This window comes from Ornithorhynchus anatinus, chromosome 2, assembly GCF_004115215.2.
Source record: "Ornithorhynchus anatinus isolate Pmale09 chromosome 2, mOrnAna1.pri.v4, whole genome shotgun sequence".
Lineage (NCBI taxonomy): Eukaryota > Metazoa > Chordata > Mammalia > Monotremata > Ornithorhynchidae > Ornithorhynchus > Ornithorhynchus anatinus.
In genome coordinates this window covers 47,685,104-47,704,899 of record NC_041729.1, presented here as the reverse complement: position 1 = coordinate 47,704,899, position 19,796 = coordinate 47,685,104, and positions in this window count along the sequence as shown.

Below are 19,796 nucleotides of genomic sequence, written 5' to 3'. Positions count from 1 at the left end.
GTTCGAATTCTGACTCTGACGTTCATCTGCTGTGACCTTAGGCAAGTCAATTCACTTTTCTGTGCTTCGGTTGCCTCATCTGTAAAATGGGGATTAAGACTGTGAGGGCCACATGGGGCGGGGACTCTGGCACTTGGTGAACACTTAAAAAGTACCATGAAAGAAAGAAAGGAAGAAAGAAGAAAGACAAACAAGAATCGCCTGGGACCTCGGCCTTCTGGGTGGGGAAATAAAATCACTGAATGAATCAGGGAAACGAAACGCTCCTAAAGATTATTTGCGAATGAGACCATTTCATTCCGAATGTGCGAATCTCGGATTCCAGTTTAAAAAGAAGATAAAGCAGCATGGCTTAGTGGAAAGAGCCCGGGCTTGGGAGTCAAAGGTCGTGGGTTCTAATCCCGGCTCCGCCGCTTGTCAGCTGTGTGACTTTGAGCAAGTCACTTAGTTTCTCTGTGCCTCAGTTCCCTCAGCTGTAAAATGGGGATAAAGACTGTGAGCCCCACGTGGGACAACCTGATTACCTTGTATCTACTCCAGCGCTTAGAACAGTGCTCGGCACATAGTAAGCGCTTAACGGATCCCATCGTTATTATTATCACCATAATTCGCTTGCTTGTCCATTGCATCTCCGTAAACTGTTTCATTTCCAAGAGGCCATCGTGAGGAGATACCAGGTAATCTCTGTGTTACGGGAATCGCCACCTGCTACCCAACCAATCCCATCAGTCAGGAGGAGGCTGCTAGGCAACAAGACCCAAGAGGAGAACTGCTTTGTGGCTGATGCTAAAAATAGACCACTATCAAGTCTGATGAAATGCGTCATCAGAGCAAGGTGGGGTGGGGAGGAAATCTGATCTCCCTGCCTACACTGGCCTTCTTTCAAGAAGCTGATGGTGAGGCAAGGCATCCAAACAATAGGACAGGTGCCTTGAGTGTTAAAATGCCATCGATCCATGAGGCCTGAACAGTCTCCCTCGCATGGGGAATCTCTGCCGATTCCCCTCCGAAAAAGCAGCATGGCTTGGGAGTCAGAGGTCGTGATTTCTAATCCCGTCTCCGCCCCTTGTCAGCTATGCGACTTTAGTCGAGTCACTTAACTCCTCGCTGCCTCAGTCCCCTCATCTGTAAAATGGAGATTAAACCTGTGAGACCCATGTGGAACAGACAACCTGATAACCTTGTATCTACTCCAGCGCTTAGAACAGTGCTTGGCACACGGTAAGCATTTAATAAATACCATTATTATTACTATTATCATTATTATTATACCCATTCTTGCGCCTGAGGATTACAGAACCAAATGGGTAGAAGAGTATAAAAGCAGTAGAAGATTTCTTCCTTGCCAAGGGGGAGCTTACAGTTGATTCAGGAAAGCAAGCAGACGTGGATAGTATACTGGCCATCCTTCTTCTTCGCCTTACTATTATTATTATGACATTTGCTAAGCCCTTACTGTGTGTCAAACTCTGTTCTAAGCGCTGGGGTAGATACGAGTTTATCAGGCTAGACGGAGTCCCCATCCCACTTAAGTAGGAAAGAGATCGGGTATTGATAATGGGAGCAACTGGTAACAAAGTAAACAAAAATCGAATAATAAATGGAACGAACAGTGAATCACGTATGAGTCACATCTTGGCTTCCAGGCAGCCCTCGCTCTCGGGGATCGTGTGGAGTTTTGACTCCACACTTCAATTCCTTTCGGAAGGGAAACCGAAGGTGACGTGCAGTGATTCTCTTTAGCGGAAAGGGCCTCTCTGACCCTTGGTTCAAGCTTCTACCTACAACCTGGAACACCAGTTGCGAAAGGGAGATCTCAGTGGATATGTTCACTCACGTTCATTGAATAAGGATGAGATCTGGATCCTCAGACAATCCCTCAAACAGTCCCTTCTCTCTTTCTACTGCCCAACCCGCTCACTCCGCTCTTCTGCCACTCACCTCCTCACCGTCCCCCGTTCTCGCCTATCCCGCCGTCGACCCCTGGGCCACGTCCTCCCGCTGTCCCGGAACGCCCTCCCTCCTCACCTCCGCCAAACTCACTCTCTTCCCCTCTTCAAAGCCCTACTGAGAGCTCACCTCCTCCAAGAGGCCTTCCCTCACTGAGCCCCCCTTTCCCTCTGCTCCCCCTCTCATGCCCTCCCCCGGCCCTCTGCTCCTTCCCCTTCCCCCTCCCATCCCCTCAGCACTGTGCTCATTTGTATATATTATTTATTACCCTATTTATTTTGTTAATGAGGTGTTCATCCCCTTCATTCTATTTACCTTGATGATTTTCTCTTGCTTTTGTTCTGTTCTGTTTTGCTCTGCTGTCTGTCTCCCTTGTTCAGACTGTGAGCCCATCACTGGGCAGGGATTGTCTCTATCTGTTGCCGAATCGCACATTCCAAGCACTTAATACAGTGCTCTGCACACGGTAAGCGCTCAATAAACACTACTGAATGAATGAATGTCAAAATGTCCAACAACTCACCCTTGTCTGTCCAGAACCAAGGGCCACTTTGTGGCCCTGGATGGTCCCATATGCCAGAGTGGTGTCCCGGAAGCAGCAACAATCTTAAATAAGGATGCTATTCATTATTATTATGATCATTATTGTTAATAAGAATAATAAAAATGGTGGTATTTCTTAAACCCTTACAATGTGCCAGACACTGTACTGAGTGCTGAGATAGATAAAAGGTAATTGGTTGGGCCCAGCACCTGTTCTACATAGGGCTCGCATTCTTGGTCCCCATTTTCCAGATGAGGTAACTGAGGCCCAGAAAAGTGAAGTGACTTGCCCAAGGTCACACAGTAGACAAGTGGCAGAGCTGGAATTAGAACTCAGGTCCTTCTGCCTCCCAGGCCCGTGCTCTATCCACTAAGCCACACTGCTTCTAGAATGTAGGGAGCTCATAGACACAGGCTCAGGACCTGCAGTGTTAATAATAATAATAATAATTATGGTATTTGTTAAGTGCTTACTATGTGTCAGGCACCGTACTAAACGCTGGGGTGGATACGAGCAAATAAAATTGGACACAGTCCCTGTCCCATGTGAGCGTCCCAGTCTCAACCCCCATTTTACAGATGAGGGAACTGAGGCACAGAGAAGTGAAGTGCCCAAGGACACACAGTAGACAAATGGCAGAGCTGGGATTAGAACCCAAGACCTTCTGATTCCCAGGGCCATGCTTTATCCACTCCGCCGTGCTGCCCCAGATGATTCGGGATCACAGCGGCAGCAACTCCTTTCAAGGTGGCGTGAGTTCATGCTGTAGATGTAGAAACCCTCCACGTGGAGGGGTAGGTCCCAGCTCCACTGGGACCAGTCTCCCCTCTTCGCCAGGAAAGAAGGGTTCTCTGACGCGACCGACTCATCGCTGGAGTAAAAACTACCACTGTCACATAAATCCCAGTCTTCAGAGCCTCTTAGCCCTTGCTCTCTTCAGTGATCACTTCTAATTCATCTCAATTCATTTTGGGTGACTTCATAATAATAGTAATAATAATGATGACATCTGTGAAGCGCTTACTATGTGCAGAGCACCGTTCTAAGCGCTGGGGTAGATACAGGGTAATCAGATTGCCCCTCGTGGGGCTCACAATTTTAATCCCCATTTTTACAGAGGAGGGAACTGAGGCACAGAGAAGTTAAGTGACTTGCCCAAGGTCACACAGCAGACAAGTGGCGGAGCCAGGATTAGAACCCATGACCTCTGACTCCCAAGCCCGGGCTCTTTCCACTAAGCCACGTAATAATAATAACAGTGATATCTGTTAAGCACTTACTCTGCGCCAAGCACTGTACTAAATTCTGGGGTGGAAAAATTGGGGCAGATAGTGCCCCGTCCAAGGTGGGGCTCACAGGATAACTAGAAGGGAGAAGGATTTAATCCCCATTTTTCGAATGGGGAAACTTGAGGCAGAGCAAAGTTAAATGACGTACCCAAGGTGGGCCAGCAGACAAGTGCGAAGCAGGAGAAGCAGCGTGACATAGGGGATAGAAACACGGGCCTGGGAGTCAAAAGGATCTGGGTTCTAATTCCAGCTTTGCCACATGTCTGCTGTGTGATCTTGGGCAAGTCACTTCATTTCTCTGGGCCTGTTACCTCTTCCGTAAAATGGGGATTAAGAGTGTGAGCCCCATGTGGGGCAGGGACCGTGTCCAACCCGATTAACTTGTGTCTACCCCGTGCTCAGAACAGCGCATTGCACATGGTAAGCACTGACCGAGTGTCATTATTATTATTACGTGGAGCCAGAATTAGAACCCAGTGTTTGTGGCTCCCAGGCCTGTGCTCTTTTCACTAGGCCACTGGAAAGTTTTCTTAGTCCCTCTTTTCCCGGCCTGGGTTAAGGACCCGCTTTGCCTGGTTTGGGCTGTGCTGAGGAGGTTTAGTTTAGCGTTTGGTTTAGAGGAGGATCTTCTGACATGGCTTCGAATCCCGACTCTGCCACTTGTCAGCTGTGTGACTGTGGGCAAGTCACTTCACTTCTCGGGGCCTCAGTTACCTCATCTGGAAAATGGGGACCAAGAATGCGAACCCTATGTAGGTCATGTGCCCAACCGATTACCTTTTATCTATCTCAGCACTCAGTACAGTGTCTGGCACATTGTAAGGGTTTAAGAAATACCACCATTTTTATTATTATTAATAACAATAATGATCATAATAATAATGAATAGCATCCTTATTTAAGATTGTTATTATTGTTATTATTAAGACTGTGGGCACTTCACTTCTCGGCGCCTCAGTTCCCTCATCTGGAAAATGGGGATGAAGACTGTGAGCCTCACGTGGGACAACCTGATGACCCTGCATCTACCCCAGCGCTTAGAACAGTGCTCTGCGCATAGTAAGCGCTTAACAAATACCAACATTATTATTATTATTATCTCCCGATTAAAAACTAAGATAAACACGCTGTCCAGGAGAGGATTCAGTGCGGTCACTAGGTGGCAGCAAAACCCCCCTTACAGACCCACTTGTTACACCTCAAAGCCACATCTTCCATAATAATAATAATAATAATAATAATAATAATGATGATGATAGAATTTGTTAAGTTCTACTATGTGCGAAGCACTGGTCTAAGCACTGAAGAGACCCCATTCCAAAATACGCGTTGGTCCATTGACAACTTCATCACACAAATGCATTGACTAGATTTAAATTGATTCCCGAAAGAATTAGGATGGATTAGGAAATCAAATTTAATCCTCTTCTGCAACTAAAGCATCGATCATTGTATTCATTCAATCGTATTTACTGAGCGCTTACTGGGTGCACAGCACTGGACTAAGCGCTTGGAATGGACAGTTCGGCAACAGCCGGAGACAATCCCTGCCCGACGATGGGCTCACGGTCTAAAAGACTGTTGCATTGTCCTCTCCCAAGCGCTTAGTACGGTACTTTGCCCACAGTAAGCACTGAATAAGTATGATTGCATCCATGAATGAATAAAAATATCAGATTTTTTAAAATCCTTTCTCGTAACAAAAGCACGGATAAAAATGTAACAATAAGAAAAACTAAAATGCCATGGTTTGGTGGTGGGGCTTAACCCTAATTTTTTTCAAAAAGGTTCATGGAGTAGAAATTGGGTGAAACCTAAAAAGACAAACCCTAGATAGACGTTGTTGTAATTAACACACCAGGGGTTAAACCTTCAATTAAAATTGCCCCACCGCACCGATCACAGACGGAACAAGAAGAAGTATCACCTGAGTACCCAAAAGAAACTGAGCTAGCTGTTCGGAAGAATCAGTCGGTCAGTGGTACAGAGCGCTTACTGTGTGCCAAGCACTGTGCTAAGCACTTGGGAGTGTACAGTAGAACAGATGATAAGCAGAGTGAGAAACACTGTTATAACTTGAAATGACAAAATGCCAGGGAAACAAAACAGGACACACAAGTGAATTCCATCTCATGTGAAATGAGGGATTTTCTAGAAAGAAAAATGGGTCTTTCTATTAGGGCAGCATTTAATACTAATAATGATGTTGCTATTTGTTAAGTGCTTACTTTGTGCAGAGCACTGTTCTAAGCCCTGGGGGAGATACAGGGTCATCAAGGTTGTCCCACGTGAGGCTCACAGTCTTAATCCCCATTCTACAGATGAGGTAAATGAGGCACAGAGAAGTTAAGTGACTTGCCCACGGTCACACAGCTGCCAAGTGGCAGAACCGGTATTCAAACCCGTGACCCCTGACTCCCAAGCCCATGATCTTCCCCCTGAGCCACGCTGCTTCCCGACCAGAACCCCACCGGCCGCGTTTCTGTATTGGCACGATTTTAATCTAACAGAGTGGGAGCTGCTGAGCCGCGCTTAGTACAGTGTTCTGCACTCAGTAAGCACTTAATACGATTGAATGAATGAATTAAGGAGGAAAGGAAAGAGTCTGGGAGTCGTAAGGGGAGAAATGGGGGGTCTCAGCATAAGCCCCTGACACGGTATCCCGAGAAGCAGCGTGGCTCAGTGGAAAGAGCCTGGGCTTGGGGGTCAGAGGTCATGGGTTTGAATCCCGGCCCTGCCACTTGTCAGCTGTGTGGCTGTGGGCAAGTCACTTCACTTCTCTGGGCCTCAGTTCCCTCAACTGTAAAATGGGGATTAAAACTGTGAGCCCCACGTGGGACAACCTGATCCCCTTGTATCCCCCAGCGCTTAGAACGGTGCTTTGCACATAGTAAGCGCTTAACAGATACCGCCATTTATTTTATCCCAGCCAGGGCCTGTCCCCGGGGAGAGATATTGCCCCCTTTGGGAATCGTCCCAGCCGGGGAGGGAGAGAGAGAGAGAACTCTTGGCTGCACGTGTCCTTCTTAGAATTTAAAACTTCAGGAAGATGGTGGGAGGTCACGGCTGGGGCTGTAGCTGGGAGCCCTGGGACTGTTGGACTGACCTGCCAGGAGACAATCACTCTGCTCCCCTCACCTCAGTGTCCTTCCACTGCTCTTCTATTTATTAGAGACTTTTACCCCATTTATTTATTTTGTTCATGAGGTGCACATCCCCTTGATTCTATTTATCGTGATTATGCTTTCTTGTGTTTGTCCGTCTATCTCCCCCGATTAGACTGTAAGCCCGTCACTGGGCAGGGATGGTCTCTATCTGTTGCATTGTACATTCCAAGCGCTTAGTACAGTGCTCCGCACACACTAAGCGCTCAGTAAATACTATTGAGTGAATGAGTGAATGAATTTTTGAGCCCCACAATTCGGCAACAGATAGAGACAATCCCCTCCCGTTGCCGGGCTTACAGTCTAATCGGGGGAGACAGACGGACAAAAAACAAGACAACTTAATCACGATAAATAGAACCAAGGGGATGGACGCCTCATTAACAACATAAATAGGGTAATAAAAATATATACAAATGAGCAGAGTGCTGAGAGGAGGGGAGGGAGAGGGGGAGGAGCAGGGGGAAGGGGGGAAGGGGGGCTCAGATGAAGGGAGGTGAAGGGGGAGCAGAGAGGGAGCAGAGGGAAAAGGGGATTACTGATATGGAAGGGAAAATGAGGCATGGAAAACTTTGAGGACAAGTTTTTGCAGGGAGAGATCATGTCCGCCAAATCTATTGCATTGTACTTTCCCAAGCACTTATTACCGTGCTCTGCACACAGTGAGCACTCAGTAAATACCATGAAATGACTGATGGCCAAAGTCAACGTTTCTAGCTACTTTCCCGGGACCAGCTGGGTACTGATGGCTGTTTACTACAGTAGGGCTAAGGGAATAATAATAATAATCATTGTGGTATTTGTTAAGGACTTATTGTGTGCCAGGCACTGTACTAAGTTCTGGGGTGGATACAAGCAAATCGAGTTGGACACAGTCCCTGTCCTGCAAAAGACTCGCAGTCTTCATCCCCATTTTACAGATGAGGTCACTGAGGCACAGACAAGTGAAGTGGCTTGCCCAAGGCCACACAGCAGACAAGTGGCGGAGCTGGGATTAGAATCCAGGACCTTCTGACTCCCAGTCCCTCACAGATGAACTGCATGTTAGGACACAGTTGATTGAGGCCAAAGAAACGAGGTGTCGATGGGCTTCTAACATAAGACCCCTCAGGAGAAAAAAGGTCTATTTGCCAGAATGGTTATGGCCATGCACATCCTTAAAAGTGTGTTCCTGGGCCATCCATCTTGGTATTTCTAGACTGTGAGCTCGTTGTGGTCAGGAATTGTGACTGTGGTTGTATTGTTCTCTTCCAAGCGCTTAGTACAGTGTTTTGCACACAGCGAGCGCTCAAGAAATACGATGGAATGAATGAATGAGCTTATCACCGGCAACATGATACCATCTCTGCGGACAGTGCCTGGCACACAGGAAGCACTTAACAGATACCATTAGAAAATCAAACAGCGTGAAATGAACTGTTTGGTTTGTTTGAGCCAACAGTCCTTGAGGAAAAAGAGACTTGTGGGGTTGGAATCCCTGGCTATTTGCATGGGATCGAATTGCAGTATTGGAATAATGGTACAACCATCCATCTCCTTCTATCCGGGCAGGTGAACGTCATTCCCTCTCCCCTTCCTTCCCAACCCCTTCCCACTCCGGGCATCTCTGAATTCTCACCCTGAAAGGAACTAGCACCAGCCCCACAGGAACAAGGAGTCAAGACTGCAAATTCGTTATGGGCAGGGAATGTGTCTCTTTATTATTGTGCTGTACTCTCCCAAGTGCTAAGTACAGTGCTCTGCACACAGTAAGCGCTCTATAAATACGACTGAATGAATGAATGAATGAACGAGGGTCTGAGGGGGGCCCAATCTGCCCTAAAAAGCTGAAGATTTGAACTCTAACTTAAACATCAAGACTGACCCAGCTCCCAAAACCCCACCCATCTTTTTTTAATGGTATTTATGTGCTCACTATGTGCCAGGCACCCTACTTAGCACTGGGGTAGATTGGAGTTAATCGGGTTGGACACAGTCCCTGTCCTGCATGGGGCTCAGAGGGAAGTGAACTGATAAGTGAACTAATTCTCTTCCCCTCTTCAAATCTCTACTTAAAGCTCACCTCCTCCAAGAGGCCTTCCCAGACTGAGCTCCCCCTTTTTCCCTCTGCTCCCTCTACCCCCCTTCACCTCTCCGCAGCTTAACCCTCTTCTCCCCCCTTTCCCTCTGCTCCTCCCCCTCTCCCGTCCCACCCCCTCAGCACCGTACTCGTCCGCTCGACTGTATATATCTTCATCACCCTATTTATTTTGTTTAATGACATGTACATCACCCTGATTCTATTTATTTCCTATTGTTTTAATGAGAAGTTCTTCCCCTCGACTCTATTTATTGCCATCGTTCTCGTCTGTCCGTCTCCCCCAATTAGACTGTAAGGGCAGGGACTGTCTCTATCTGTTGCCGATTTGTACATTCCAAGCGCTTAGTACAGTACAGAGCACATAGTAAGTGCTCAATAAATACTACTGAATGAATGAATGAATGAAAGAATAAGCAGATAAGTGGCAGAGCGATGATTAGAACCCAGCTCCTTCTGACTCCCAGACCTGTGCTCTGTCCTTTAGGCCACACTGCTTCTCAAATTGCTTCATCGCAACTGTCGGTGCTCTAATTTGCCATGGCTGGGCAGGTTGGGAGGTGTTGAGGGCTGAGGAGGAGGGGGCAGATGGCTTGGAATCCTGCCCTGGGCCCCAGGCAGAAATTGCTCTGCTGCTGTGCTCGTTCCCCCCACTTTCCTGGGCCATAAAGGCAGCTGTGCGTGGGAAAGAAATATTGTTTCTTGGCATCTGAAATTTGTTATCAATTTGTTTGGAATCCTTCCCGGAAGATAAACAGAAGGAAATAACCCTAACAAACACAGGCCCAGCTTCCTGTTTCCTAGATCTTCTGACAGTATCATGCCTTTCGGAGTTCGTACCCTTTCCCATCTCGAGGCCCCGGGTTGTATAATTCTCAGAGGATCTGGTCCCGCTGAAGCCCTCGAGGACCGAGCCACCGCCGTAGGCCTGGGAGAAAAACCCTTTCTCACGAAGCACATACGTTAAAAACGCTCTCGCAGAAATCTTCCCTGGCATTTTCTCTCAGGATTACCACAGAAGCTAGCTGAGCTAGAGAAATTAGAGAAAAGAACAGGACAGAAGCTTAAATGAATCACGGGATATGTATCCAGCCAACAGCTGGGCAAAGGTATACTCCAGACACCCCCGCCCCCCCAAAGGAGCTGATCTCACCTGACACCAATCTGTCCGGTGAAAATGCCAGATGTCCCTGAAAATGATGCTCTAATGCCCTTGGGTTTGCATCAGTGGTCTTGGCTAGCGATAAACAATCCCGATTAGGACAAAATATGTGATGGGAATGTGGCAGCATTTTGATGGCTCACATGATAGATGTCCAAAGAATCTGAATCACTCAGAAAGGTTAGGCTTTGATCCTTCTTATTAAACACCCAGACTGATATGCCCTGCTTTAGGGTGCTCTCCAGCTCACACAAGCCAGAGATGCTAAAGACAAGGAAGATTTATGGAAGCCCCGTGTTGGCCAGGGGTTTTATTTATCTTGGAATCCATATTTTTCTTTTAATTGAATCATATGTTCTCTGATTCTATCGCTCCATAGAGGCCTTTCACTGACAACCCTCAGTGTTCTGAACCTTAACTGCATTCTCTGAGCACGAGCAGAGAGAAGCAGTGTGGCCTAGTGGAAAGAGCACGGACCCGGGAGTCAGAAGGACCTGAGTTCTCATCCTGACTCCGCCACTTGTCTGCTGTGTGACTCTGGGCTAGTCACTTCACTTCTCGGTGCCTCAGTTACCTCAGCTGTAAAATGGGGATTGAGACTTCGAGCCCCACGTGGGTCACAGACTGTGTCCAACCTGCTTAGCTTGTATCTGCCCCAGTGCTTAGTACAGTGCCTGGCACATAGTAGCACTTAAATTCCATTAAAAAAATAATTAAGACTCTGAAGATCACTTTGTATTCAGTGAGCCTCAGTTCCAGGACAGGACTAGGACAGACCGTATACCTCCTGATGCCTTGGCTGAAAAATCTGAAGAAATTTGGGATGAAATGCATAAAAAGAGAAGCAAAGAACGCATTGTCAACTCCGGCTACAGGGAACAGGCGTATGGGCAAATACGTGCTCTAGGTTGCTCAACGACATGGTTTTAATGCAACAGAATTAGGCCCTCCTTGTGGAAGATAGCATGTGTCCTTTGTCCCTCCCCAGAAGCATGGAGAGCCTCTTAGCCATGGAGATGGAAACAAAATTCATCCCAAATTCACTCTGAAATTAATTTAGTTCAAGTCTGCTGGGACCTGGTGACTCAGATCTCAGCCATAGCAGCGGGAATGTGTCGGGGCTTATTTACTCTGAAGTTTAAGTAAGATTGATGGGGCCATAAAAGCGATACTGAAGAGAAATAATGGGAGCTGGAGCAAGGAAAACAACCCAAGCTCACCATTTCAGTTCCGGCCGGCCGTCTCCTCTGTATGGGGATGTTTTTCTCTCCTCTGAAGGAAGGTGGCCCAGAACCATTTGGTCGCCCTGAGGGGAGAAAAAAATGGCCACTCTCTCCTTAGGGAGGCCAATCCAGATCCAGGTGATGCTGCAGGCGGTAGGCTGGGCGCACAGCGTAGCGTAACGGTGGTTTACCAAAATCCCCCTAAATCCACCCAGGATGTCTCTCTCTCCTTTGAGACCCCTGCCTCCCTCCCCGACCCATATTTCTGAGCCATTGGAGCCAAGGTAGGGGAGGTCGGTTCATTCAAATTTTCAACTATCACCATACCTCCACTCCCGCCCCTTGATTGTGCTCGTTTTCCATCTGAAGCCGGCCCTGCCTAGAAGATCATGGGAATACCGTATTGTGATTCCCCCCCAGCAGCATCTACATGACTATCTGAAGCAACTTGGTCTGACTCTGGGTTCTAATAGGGAGAGAGTCTCACTTGCAGTCTCATCACTCAATCCTCATAATCTAGTCAGGATTAGAACTCAGGTCCTTCTGACTCCCGAGCCCGTGATCTTTCCACTAGGCCACGCTGCTTTTCTCCCCTAATGCTCGGAGAATGTGGTTGAGCTTTAGAACACTGAGGGAAGTCAGTGAAAGGCTTCTATAGGAAAAGGAAGCCGGTAATAATAATAATGATAATGGTATTTGTTAAGTGCTTATTGGGTGCCAAGCACTCTAGTAAGTACTGGGGTAGATACAAAATAATCGGGTTAGACACAGCCCCTGTCCCACAGTGGGCTCACAGTCTTAATCCCCATTTTACAGATAGAGGAACTGAAGCCCAGAAGTGCCCCATTTTGCAGATGAGGTGGTTGAGGCAAGGAGAAGTTAACCGACTCGCCCAAGTGGCGGAGCCGATATTGGAGCCCGGGTTCTTCTGACTCCAGGCCTGGGTGCTGTCTATTGGGCCACGCTGCTTCTCGAGTTTTCATTTCTGGTGGTTCACAGCCAAGGAAGGTTCCTCATCCAGGGGAGTAAATGACTCTTGGGGCCCCCGTCAGAAAGAGCTATTTGTCCCCTCTCCATGGTCAAAGAAACCATTTAGGTAGCCAGTAGCCTGGCAGACAGGGTCAATCAATTTTTACTCTCCGGGTGCCTCTTAGGGGGGCAGCCAGGGAAACAACAGTGGCCTGGTTGGTTTTTTCGGTTCTTATTTGCAAAGCTGACCTAATGGGCTCTTTCCCCTGGCTTAACTGATGGAAGCTGTGCTCTTGGTACTCTCTGCAGATCTAGCGAGTCAGTCAGTCAATTGTATTTACGGAACACTTACCGTTGGCAGAGCAGTGTACTAAGTGTTTGGGAGAGTGCAGTATAACAACGTAACAGACAAATGCCATACCCACAGTGTGCTTTCGGCCTAGATGGAGCGGGGGAAGTGGGGACAGTGGCCCTAGGTCGCATCAGTCTCCGATGAATCCCATTTTACGGGCGAGGAACAGAGGCATAGAGAGATTATATGACTCACCCCAGGTCGCACAACAGGCCGGTGCCAGAAGGGCGAGATAGAGCTAGGGTCTTTTGACTCCTGGACTCTTATTCTATCCCCAAGGCCACATGGGCTTCCAAGAAAAGAGAGTGTCACTCTAGTAGGAGGAAAATCTTGGGATTGTGTCCACAGCGAACACATTTGTCAAGCATTAGAGGGTCAACAGGAAGAAATGCCTGGGGCCAAATGAGGAAAGACAAACGGCTCCAAACCAGAGAGAGCCCTGGGAAATGACAGGATTGACAGCACCTCAGAGGTGGCCAGGTGTTGGTGGCTACTGGCCTTCCTAGGAAAAGAGAAAAGTGGAAGCCTTCTTGGTCTGTGACTGGGAGACCCTTGCTCTCCACCTCCACAAAGCCAGAAGGAAGAAAGCTTGCCGTAATGCTCCTGACCCATGCCCAGACCCTTATTACAATAGTAACTCTTACTGAACTTCAGATAATAATTATGGAACTGATTAATAATGTTAATAATAATAATGTTGGTATTTGTTAAGCGCTTACTTTGTGCCGAGCACCGTTCTAAGCGCTGGGGTAGACATAGGGGAATCGGGTTGTCCCACGTGGGGCTCACAGTCTTAATCCCCATTTTACAGATGAGGGAACTGAGGCACAGAGAAGTGAAGCGACTTGCCCACAGTCACACAGCCGACAAGTGGCAGAGCTGGGATTCGAACTCATGAGCCCTGACTCCAAAGCCCATGCTCTTTCCACTGAGCCACACTGCTTCCCACTTAGCCACTTACCATGTTCTAACCACTGGGGCAGATACAAGGTAATCAGGTTGGACACAGTCCCTGTCCCACGTAGGGCTCCCGGTCTTAATCCCCATTTTACAGGTGAGGTAACGGGCTCAGAGAAGTGAAGTGACTTGTCCCGGGTCACACGGAAGGCATGTGGCAGAGCCGGGCTTAGAACGCAGGCCCTTCTGTCTCCCAGGCCCAAGCTCTATCCACTAAGCCATGCTGCTTCTCCACTTTGTGGTGATGGGGAAAGCACGGGTCTCCCAGTTACGGACCACAGAATCTTTCCCTTTTCTCCTCTCCTGAGAAGGTCAGTAGCTGCCCACCCCTGGACACCTCTGGGGTGCACTGGGTCCTGTCTTTTCCCGGGAGGGGGCTCACCCTGGTTCGCAGCACAGTTTTCCTTCCCTCATCTGGCCCCGGGTACCTCTTCCTGCTGCCGCTCTAATGCTTGACAAATGTGTTCACTTTGATCACGGACACAATCCCAAGATTTCCCTCCCGCCGGATATGAAGCTAAGTAGTTGATCATTTCCTGGCTTGTCGGATGTTTATCTCGATTAATACCATTACGGTTGTCAATTTCCACCCTGCAAGGAGCTTCGGTGGCTGGAAGGAGCCTGTGGGGGTGGCCGGCAAAGTCTCTCAGTTTCTGTCGGGCTTCCTTTACCCTCTTCAACGTACCACATGCCACATCTGGTTCTGGTGCCTTCTCGGGCCAGAAAACGGTTTAACTTCTAAGGACCCACAGGCGGGGGGCCGGATTCATGCTGGGAGACTCATGGGGCTTAAACCCAGGGTCTCGGACTGCAGCAGGCCCCCTGGGATTTAATAATGTTGGTATTTGTTGGAATCCGTTAAGCGCTTACTATGTGCAGAGCACTGTTCTAAGCGCTAGGGTCGATACAGGGTAATCAGGTTGTCCCACGTGAGGCTCACAGTTAATCCCCACTTTACAGATGAGGTAACTGAGGCACAGAGAAGTGAAGTGACTTGCCCACAGTCACACAGCTGTGGAAGTCAGACAAGTGGACGCAGCGTGGCTCAGTGGAAAGAGCCAGGGCTTCAGATTCAGAGCTCATGGGTTTGACTCCCGGCTCTGCCCCTTGTCAGCTGTGTGACTGTGGGCGAGTCACTTAACTTCTCTGTGCCTCACTTACCTCATCTGTAAAATGGGGATTAACTGTGAGCCTCACGTGGGACAACCTGATTACCCTGTATCTACCCCAGAGCTCTGCACATAGTAAGCGCTTAACGAATACCAACGTTATTATTAAGTCGCAGAGCCAGGAGTCGAACCCATGACCTCTGACTCCGAAGCCCAGGCTCTTTCCACTGAGCCACGCTGCTTCCCAATTTAGATTTGATTTCGATTTAGGGATTTAGAAACCTCTGGCCCTGGCATTAGGTTACCACTCTCAGGAAGGTTTGCTAGAGTGCTGCCACGTGAGGTGCTGCTACTGAGCATGCTTTCACCGCCCGCTTCTCTCTCCCCTTCCTCCCCAGCATCACATCCTGTATCTGCCGCCGTCTTCCATCGCCTCGGCCCTGACGGGGACGGAGGGGAAGAGGTGGCACTGTTCTAGCCACTTGAGGCTTAGTTCCACCGTTCCAGTACAGAGCCGGGCTAACTGCCCTCATCAGATGTTTCAGACATTTAAATGCCTCCTCAAATCTCCCACCCCCTCACCTGACCCATCTTTTGCCCCTTAATGACCTGGCCATGTACTTTCTTGAGAAAATTGAAATCGTCAGCTGTGATCTCCCTAAAGTCTCCTCTGCTCCTCCACAGTCCCTCACTTCTCACTTCATCAACGCTCCCATCTTTCCCAGCAGTATCTTAAGAGGAAATCTCCCTCCTCTCAAAATCCACCCCTTCTACCTGCGTCTCCGATCCAAACCCTTCGCACCTTATGAAAACTCTTGCCTCCTCCCTCCTTCTCTTCCTGACTTCCATCTTCAACTGGTCACTCTCCAGTGGCTTCATTTCATTCCCCATTAGTTTCAAACATGCTCATGTCTCCCCTATCCTAAAAAAAACCCCTCGGTTGCACCCCTGCCATCCTCCAGTTATCACCTCATTTCCTTCCTATTATTCCTCTCCAAACTCATTGAGCAAGTTGTCTACACTTGCTTTCTCAAGTTTCTCTCCTCCAATTCTCTCCTTGACCCCCTCTAATCTGACTTTCGCCCCCTTCACTCCATAGAAACCTCCCTCTCAAAAGTCACCAATGATCTTCTTCCCAAATCCACCGGCCTCTACTCCATCCTAATCCTCCTCTACCTCGCGGCTGCCTGTGGCATTGTCAACCACCCCCTACTCCTGGAAACATCATCCTACCTTGGTTTCACTGACACTGTCCTCTCCTGCTTTTCCTCCTATCTCTCTGGCCACTCATTTTCCATATCTTTTGCGGGATCCTCCTCTGCCTCCCACTCCCTAACTGTAGGAGTCCCTCAAGATTCAATTCTAGGTTCCCTTCTATTCTCCAGCTGTACCTCACCCAAGGCTTCAACTACCATCTCTAAGTGGATGATTCCCAAATCTTATCGCCAGCCCTGATCACTCTCCTTCTGTGCAATCTCCCATTTCTTTCCTGCCTTCAGAACATCTCTACTTGGATGTCCTGCCAACATCTCAAACTTAACAATGTCCAAAACAGAATTCCTTATTTTCCTACCCAAACCCCATTCTCCCCCATGACTTTCCCATCACTGCAGTCAGGACAACCATCCTTCCTGCCTCACAAGCTCATATCCTTGGTGTTTTCCTCGATTCGTCTCTCTCAGTCAACCCACATATTGGATCTGTCACCAAATCCTGTCAGTTCAACCTTCACATTAGTGCTAAAATCTTCCCTTTCCTCTCCATCCAAATTGATGCCATGATGATTTGTTCTGACATCTTCCTGGGGTTCGATAGAAAACTCACCTGTTTGACATCTTCCCAGGGTTCCTAGTAAACTCACTTGTCTATAATTGTCTGAGTAATCCTTTTCCTTTTTTCTGAAGATGAGGGAACAAATTGCCCTTTTCCAAACCTCAGGGGAATGCTGCTCTTTTCAGATCTCTCTGTCTAACCAATATTCCCCTTCACATTTCCATTTTCAGATATTTCCAATGATTCATCCTCAGCTCCTTCTACCTAAAATGATAGATAACATCCATATTGACCCCTGCATATTTTACTTTCTGAAACCCCTCTTTGATTCAGTGCAGCTTTCTTTTTCATCCCTAAGGAAGGTGTTGGGGAGTGAGCACAAGTAACCAGGAGAAATGATTTTTGTAACTTAGAATGCATCTCTCAAGCCTCATCCAGCTCTCCCAAAGCCATCTGCCCCATGACTCATCCCAGTCAAACCTCATCAAGGTAGAGTTTGACCCAGAGGGTCCCCGGGGTCACTTGCTTTTTATAGTTATGGCAGCAAATCAGTCGAGGCACTTTTAAAATACAGCTCATCAGACGGCCGACAGTTTAAAATAAATCCTAAAGTGATTCACCCCAGGGACACATTCGCCCTCAAAGATGCTGCATTACCATGAATCAGAAAAGCATATTACCTATGTGGCGGGGAGAGAAACCTGGCACACAGTTTGAGCTTTTTTGCACCATGACAAAAGTTCAAAAAGCAAAGTTGGTGGCTTCTCTTTGATAGTAGTGATCAAGGCATAGAGAAGGGATTTTTTCCAAATGGTTTTTAAAAATGGTATCTGTTAGGTGTTTATTATGGGCCAGACACTGTACTAGGCACCGGGGCAGATCCAGGATGTCTATGGCTTTCTTCCCAAGAGTAAGGCTGCTTCAAACTTTGGGGAGAGGGGGCTTACTGCTGAGTAGTTAAAGCTATGGGAATGGTCTGCAAGTTCCCCAAGAGAGTGAGTAGCGCATTAGAAGAGTAGGGGGCCTGGAACAGAGTCTTGTGGGACATTCACAGCTGGAAAATAATAACAGCAATAATAGAGATAGCGTTAAGTGCTTATTATGTACAAAAAACTCTGGTAGATACAAGATAATTGGGTCAGACACAGTCCGTCCCAGCTGGGGCTAATAGTCTAAGTAGGAGGGGCAACGACATTTAATCCCTGTTTTACAGAAGACGAAACTGAGGCCCTGAGAAGGTCACACAGCAGGCAAGTGATAGAGCTGGGATTCAAACCCAGGTCTGCTGACTCCCAGACCCATGCTCTTTCCACTAAGTCAGAGAAACTAAGATGACTCTAGATCGTAAGAACCTGGTGGGCAGGGAGCATATCTACCAGCTCTGTTGTATTTTCCCAGGGGCTTAGTACAGTGCTCTGCACACAGTGAGTGCTCAATAAATACAGTTGACTGATTGAGGAGACAGCAGCTGAAACTGAGAAGGACCGGTCAGTGGCCTCAGAGGAGAATCGGGTGAGGAGTCTGTTGACAAAACCAGTGTCTGAGAGGGTTTCAAGCAAAAGGAAAGCTACTTATGGGTAAGCACTCAATAAATACTATTGAATCACACCTTACTTTCCCAAGTCCTTAATACAGAGCTCAGAACACAGTATTGCTCAGTAAGTACAACTGATCGACTGATTGATTGAAGGTAACAGAGAGGTCAAGGAGGATGAGGACTAAACAGAGCCCAGTGGGATTGGCTAGCAGGAAGTTGTAGGTAACCTGGGTGAGTGTCATCTCAGTGGAGCGCAGCAGATGAAAACGAGAGTGGTTTGGGTCAAGAAGAGAGTTGATGGAGAGGAGGTGAAGGAAAGGGGTACGTGCAATCTGTTTGGGGATTTTGGATGGGTTACAGGCCTCCGGGAGAGGCATGTCCAGAATAGAGAAGGCGTCAGCTTTCCTGGAGGAGAGCAGATCTAGTGTTCTTGGCCAAGCCCAGGGTCTGCAGTTCTACAGATAAAGGAGGAAGACGGAAACAACCAGCCAAGTGGGACCCCAAAGCCCTGGGTTTTGTTCTTGGCCCACAGATTCCCCACTTCATCACCAAGGGACAATAAAACTCCCTGTCTTCCGACCAGGGGGCTACTAGTGAGCAAATGCCGGGAAGCCCTTCCGATCCTCCACGTAAAGGAGCCGTACAGATATCGCCGAGAGAAACCACAGTGCCAAAAGCAGGAGAGTCCAAGAGACGCTAATCCGATTCAGTGCCCAGATCAGCCTCTCTTTACCTTTAAAGAGAAGGATAGACTAATAAAACGGTGTGGCGTACCGACGGTTCAATGATGTGGCTAATGGCTTCTTCATGATCCCCCTCTTGCAGTGATGACCACTTTCAAGCCGTGGAAAACCTAGTGCCAGATCCTATTTGCATCACCAAAAGATGGCAGCAGCCTCCCACGGATCATAACTGCACCACCCATCTTTACGACGTGGGCAGAAATCTGCAGTAGAGTAAGACAGGACCTCACCGAAGCCAACCTCATCATCTCCAGCCCCCGTCCCCCTCACCTCGGGGGTGCTTAGCGGGCGACTCAGCTCCCGCTGTAGACCATCCTCCGAAAAACCGACAGTGTCTGAGTTTGGGGGGGAGGCCCTGAGGCAAGGGGTGGCTGAAGCACCCCCTCCCCACCTTCCGAAAGTGTGCCCGTGCTCCCCTCTTTCTGCCCAGAGGCCATCCAAGATCCCTAGGGGCTGCAGGCAACCGGGAGGGTGGAGGTGAAGCTGCCAGGGGTCACGGCAACATACATCGACTTCTGCCTCGTAGCAATAACAACTGTAGCATTTGTTAAGCACTTACTGTGTGTCAGGCACTGTACTAAACGCTGGGGTGGATACAAGCAAATCTGGTTGGACATATTCCCCGTCCCGCATGGGGCTTATAGTCTCAACCCCCGTTTTACTGATAAGGTAACTGAGGCACAGAGAAGATAAGTGACTTGCCTAAGGTCACGCAGCAGACAAGTGGCGGAACTGTGATTAAAACCCATGATCATTAGAATCCTTGTGAGCATTTGCCCCCTGCCACTCAACGGCTCCATGAAGGAATGCCTGGCCCTCCATGACCTGGGATTGTCTCAAGCCTGGAACACCATGAACATAGACCAGGCATTTCCCACTTCTTTATCGTCTAGATCCCTCCTGATCTATCTCCTCCAAGAGACCTTCCCCAGTTAAGTCCTCTTTCG